A 6,535-nucleotide genomic window follows, 5' to 3' on the forward strand; every position below is an offset into this window, starting at 1 on the left:
CTCAGTAGCCAAGATACATGAGGAGCTTCAAAAAGTTGGTAGGAAAATTCGATTATCTTTTTAATTCTATGTTTTTATGAACTTGTTAGAACCCCCTCTTATATCGCACATCCCAAAGTGGGCCAGTAAATTATGGGAAATTTTGTTGTCAGTGTCTGCCTTTTTTAGGCCTAGATGTGCACGGTAAACATCGTAACTATGCCCAAGGCCACGGTGTTTGATCTTTTTTAACTTTTTATTGTGAATTGAGTAAGGTTAACAGACAAGATCATCAGCTTTATATTCAACAAATTATATACTTTATGTAATCTCAGTGATTACAATCCCCTCCCTGCAACAACAGTTATCCCACTTCTTCCTTGTGGCTTACCTTTTACATCTTTTATTTCACAAATGAACAAAGCCATTAAATGTCATGTACACATACAAGTGGTTACGAATCGGCCCGAGAACCTCAAGGTCAGCAGTTTGAAACTACCAGCAGTTCTGCGGGAGAAAGATGAGGTGTTCTGCTCCTGTAAAGATTTACAGTCTCGGAAACCCTGTGCAGGGTCACTATGAGTCGGAACCGACTCCACGGTACTTAATAACAACAACACAAAGAAAACAAAAAATATATATTCATTTAAATGCCAAAGAGCATATTCTGAGTGCTTTGTCTTTCATACTGATTTCTCTGCAGTCTTGCCTCTTTAGGAGAGCTTTCACTTTAGAGGTCCAGCACTGTGCCTGAACTCATGAGTCTCCCAGTCTTGAGAAGTCCAATCTTAGCCGTGGCCTGGCTTCTCTGCCTCTGAGGGTAGAGGTGAAAATCACCGTTTTTGTGCACTCCATAAGTATTTATTGAATACTCTTAGTTTCGATTCCTTTAAAATCAGATACAAATCCAAGAGGAAGTATAACCCAGAAACACTTATAGGGAAGTGAGGAAGTGGGACAGGAAGGGAAGGCAGCCGTAAAGAGTGCATTATCAAGTAGCTAATCATTGTGGGCAACTGAAACTCCATCCTACTGGGCACTCTGAAAGTATGTATAGAATACACCCTAGAACTGTCTCTTTGAAGGGTGAAGGAGCTCTTGAGGATCATTGGTGGAGGGCTACTAATAATTTATTTCCAACACTGTCCAGTTTATTGTGTCTGAGGTCAAAGTGACTTTATACTCTTAGCAGAAAGCCCTCAGGCAAAGACCAAAATACTGACAGTTGAAAGTAAAGCAAAGTCAACCTGCAAGTTAAAGTCCGAAGGTCAGTGTTTCACTTTTTTCCAGCATATGAGTTATTGTTGTTAAGTACCATCAAGTCAATTCCAACTCATAGTGACCCTGTATCCGACCTTTTGGTTCAAACCAAACTTTATAGCCCAGTGCTTTATCCCACAGGCCACACCAGGCCTCCAGCTTATGAGTAAGGCACTGAAATTGGTGTTGTAGAAAAGCTTCAACTACTTCAGTCAGTACATACCTATGAGGCAAGAAAAGTAAAAGGCATGATCTCTCTGATTTTAAGGAATTTATTGTTGAAGTAGGGAAGGTGGTCCTGACTCTATCATGGAATGACGGGCAAATAGAGAGAGCATCATGGTAGTATAGGCTCTGGGGCAGGAATGGAAGTGTTGGGAAAGGTTTTATGCAGAATATTTGCAGAAACAGAATTAATGAGATGATGACAGAGAAAACATGTAGTAAATTGAATCTGTTATGTTGGAAGATAGTGACCAAACCCATGTGATTAGTGCTGATGGGATATGGTCAAGAAGAGTGGGCTTTTTTATACTTTTCTGACACAATTGAGGGAGTTGAAAGCAAAACAAAACCATGTTGACTTGTTATTGTCCTAGAGGTGTCAGTCATTGCCTGGAATCTTGACATTCTTTAAAAAGAGTGCTTCTGAAGTAGCCATGCTATGGGAGATGACCTTGGATCCTTGGGCACATCTAATTGGGATGTGATGGACCTGCCAGATAACCGAATTGGAATCTTTTTATTTTATATTTTTGAATTTTGACCAAGGGTACTAAGAGATTGACTGAGTTGGTACTCTGTGGAATGAGTGCAAGAGTTTTGTTCTTTTAGTAAGCCACAGCCATGTGCAAAGAGACTATGTAGAGAATGGTGGAATACAGCAAAATCATCATCATAATAATAAAGAAACAGAGAGAGAGACGTCCAAGTGCTAAGAGAGTCAGATAAGTGAGTACACATGGCCCAGGCAAGAGAACCATGACTTTCTAACTCCGTCAAGACCTGGGTGTGTTTCTAGTAAGTTAGTCTTCGGTAAACTTTGTACTAATATGATGGGATTTCTCTTCACTGAATCCTTAACTAAAAAGACCTGATAGTAATTAGTTTGCTTATTGTTTTTCTTCCATCCAGTGCTGCAATTTCCAGTCCAATGGGTTGATGTTATAACTGGCAATTCCCAAAAGCCGAGCTTGAGATGAGGGTCATTCATGAGCAAGTGGCTTATTAAAGAAGGGCTGCCAGGAGACTGGATAGGAAATGTGAGAAACAAGACAAGGAAGAAAAGGAATCCAGCAGGGAGTTAGTCAGAGCCTACAGGGGTAAACTCTGATTTGGGATTGCTTTTTACATTATCCTCAGGCAAAGGAGCTAGGATTTCTCACTTCCTGTTTGCCTGAGACTTAAACTGTCCTAGAGGTTAGACAAAAATCTTTGCCTTCAAGTCATTTACAGTCTAGTTGGGAAAGATTGTCTTGTAAAAACATATGCTGTTGTAGGCTGCCCTGACTTATGGTAAGCACAACAGGACAAAATGCTGCCCAGTCTTGAGCCATCTCCATGATTGATTTTGGATTAGACTGTCGTGGATCAAATTATTTGAATTTTGAAAGTATATTGTTAGGCCTTTCTTTCTAGACTACCTTAGTCTGTAAGTTTCACTGAAACTTGCTCAACATCACAGCAATACACTAGCCTTCACAGACAAATGGGTGGTAGCTCTGAATGAGGCCAGGAATCAAAGCTTGCTCTCCCACATGTTTCTGTTGTTGTTAAGTGTCTTTGAGTTTGTTCCCATTCATAGTAACCATGAATAGAGTTTTCAAGGAGCAATTGGTGGGTTTGAACCTCTGACCTTGAGGTTAGCAGCCCAGTGCTTGTCCAAGAGGACTCCCACATAGAAGGTGAGAATTCCACCATGCAACCCCACTGTCCAACAAAGAACTGACTGTTTTTTTTCTTTATGGATTTTGAGTTGTGGACATTAGAAAAATTATCGATACTGACGGAAATCTGTGGAGAGTCAGTGATTTAATATATTAGAATCATTCAGTAGCACAAGCATGACTGATTTCCTCATGGGTACTACTTTCTTATCTTTTCCAGGAATCAGAACTCACTGAAAAATGACTGTTGAAGGAATGTGGCAAGAACCTGGCAGGAGCCCAATTTCTACCCAACAGTCTTGACCTACAAAAGAGAAGAGTAAATATCAAGCCCAAGGACAGTAAAACTGGTATGTGTTTTTCTTTTTTCCCCTAAAGACATGTTTGCTCTTTCAAGGGCTTGAAACTTATTATTTAAAGTCCTTTTGGTTCAAGAGTCAGGCTGCTAAGGAAGGAGAGGGCATTTGCTTATGGTTATGGGATTTTTTTTAGTCTCTGGGTGGCACTAACAGTTAACACCCTCAGCTATTAACGGAAAAGTCTGATGATCTGCTTCCAGAACACCAGTCATGGAGCACAGCAAACTCCAGGGAGCATAGCGTGATTGTGACGGTCATGGGCCTTCAAGAGTCACAATCAACTTGACATCAACATTTTTTTTTGCTTTTTCTTCTTTCTTTCTTTTTTTTTTTTAAGTAGGGTTTTCACCTCTATTTAGTGCAGGAAGTGTAACAGGGTCTGTGGTAGCTTTCAGGAGTCTTCAGGACCCCAAAGGATAAATATTGAGAACCTTTTCTTTCTGTATTGTGGGCAAATGACATGCCACATGATATTACTTCATTTTTTAATATATAACCAAGTGCTTCATACTAATAATTTACTATAATAGACATTCACTATTGTTCAAACTTGATGTTTTATTTTTTATATTGAGTATTTTATTGAGTTTATGGTCAAGGGTTACATAACAAATTAGGTTCCCGTTTAAGAATTTCTGCACATACTGTTCTGTGACATTGGTTAAACTTTCCACATTGTGTTAACGTTCTCAGTATTTCCATTCTGCTCATGTGTTTCCATTTTTCTTGCATCGCTGCTCCCCTGCTCACCCTGACCTTCTCATCTTTGCTTTAGGGTAAATGTTGACTGTTTGGTCTCAATTAGATGATGATATATTGGAACATAGTAGGTTGGGTGATACTGTTTATTTTATGATCCAATCTTTTGTTTAGTTGAAAGGTGACCTCCAGGAGTAATTTCAGTTCACAGGATATCTCAAGGGGGTTCGTTTGGTCTCTGTCTGGTTCAGTAAGTCTGGTCCCTTTTTTAAAAGATTTTGAGTGTTGTTCTTCAATTTTCTCCCATTGTATCTGGGACCATCTATTGTCACTCCATTCAGAATGGTCAGTAGGAGTAGCTGGACACTATCCAGTTCTTCTTGTCTCTGGCTAGATGAGAATGTAGTTCATATAAGCAGTTGGTCCTGTAGACCATTGTCTTTTGTTTTTCTTTCTCTTTTGCTCCAGACAAGCAGAGACCAGCTGTGTCTTAAATGAAAACTCACAGGCTTTCAAGACCCCATATGCTACTTACCAAACTAGGATATAAAACATAATCTTTATAAGCTATGTTGAGTCAATTGACCAACACGTCCCAAGAGATTATGGCCCTAGGCCTTTAAACACAGCGAACCAATCCTTTGAGATACTTTGTTATGCATGGGAAGTATTCCCCTTAAGTGTTTTCTTATATGTAAGAATGTATGTACAGCACTCACAAATATGTATGTAGATATGCCTACCAAACTAAAAACCTAACTCACTACTGACTCATAGTAATCTTGTAAAGGGTTATAAATCTATACTGGAACAGAAAGCCTCATCTTTCTCCTGAGGAGAGCCTGGTGGGTTTGTACTGTCAATCTTGTGGCTAGAAGTCCAGTATTTATTCTACAATGCCACCAGGACTCCTGGTACAAATGTGTCTGTTGTTCTTGTTAACTACTGTTGAGTCGGTTTCAACTCATAATGACTCATAGGATTTCCAAGGAGCCACTGGGGAATTTGAATTGTTGACCTTGTGATTCAAAGCAACCTTGGAGGTCGAGTTTTTATATAGGGACATTTATGTGTGTATAAACATAAGCATACATATACCTTCTTATACACATTTGTACCAGAAGACTTGGTTGTGCAATGGTTAAAGAGCTTAATTACTAACTAAAAGATCAGAGGTTCAAACCTACCAATTTCTTTGCCCTATAGGGTTACCATGCATCAGAATCAACTCTGCAGCCGTGGGTATTTTGGCTTATAAATATTTATACATTTTAAATAACACAATATTGCAGTTAATTGAGAACAGTATTTGGGGATTCTAATGAAAGGTTATTGTTGTTGTTGTTAGGTGCTCTGAAGTTGGTACCAACTCATAGCAACTTTATACACAATAGACCGAAACACTGCCCAGTTCTATGTCAACCTCATAATCATTGCTATGCTTGAGCCCATTGCTACTGCCACTGTGCCAACCCATCTCAGTGAGGGCCTTCCTCTTTTTCGCTGACCCTCCTAGGAGTGGGGTCCTTCTGGGACTGGTCCTTCCTGGTAATAGGTCTGAAGTATGAGAGATGAAGTCTCTCTATCGGAGCATTCTGGCTGTAATTCTAATAACACAGATTTGTTTGTTCTTTTGGCAGTCCATTGTACTTTTAATATTCTCCTCCAACACCAAAACTCAAATGTATCAATTCATCTCAGTCTTCTTTATTCACTGTCCAGTTTTCACATGCATATGACGTTATTGAAAATACCATGGCTTGGAACAGGTGCACCTTAGTCCTCAAACTGATATCTTTACTCTTGAACACTTTAAATAGGTCTTGCAGCAGATTTGCCTAATGCAATACATTCTTTGGTTTCATGACTGCTGCTTCCTTGAGTGTTGATGATTGATAAAAGCAGGATGAGTCTTTCACAGCTTCAATCTTTTCTCCATTTATCTTGATGATATTTATTGGTGCAGTGGTGAGGATTTTTGTTTTCTTTCTATTGAGGTACAACCCATATCGAAAGCTGTGGTCTCTGGTCTTCATCAGTAAGTATTTCAAATCTTTTTGCCTTTCCGCAAAAAAGGTTGTATCATCTACATATCTAAGATTGTTAATGAATCTTTCTCCAATCCTGATGCCACATTTTTCTTCATATAATCCATCTTCTCGAATTATTTGCTCAGCAAAAGAATACAAACCTGCCATCTGCCATACACCTTTCCTAATTTAAACCATTCAATGTTCCCTTGTTCCCATGTACAAATAGCTTCTCTCAAACTCATGTATTTGTGAGTACAGGGTCACTATGAGTTGGGACCGACTCCACGGCACATAACAACAACATATATATATATATATA

Source organism: Chrysochloris asiatica, unplaced genomic scaffold (assembly GCF_000296735.1).
Source record: "Chrysochloris asiatica unplaced genomic scaffold, ChrAsi1.0 scaffold00141, whole genome shotgun sequence".
Classification (NCBI taxonomy): domain Eukaryota; kingdom Metazoa; phylum Chordata; class Mammalia; order Afrosoricida; family Chrysochloridae; genus Chrysochloris; species Chrysochloris asiatica.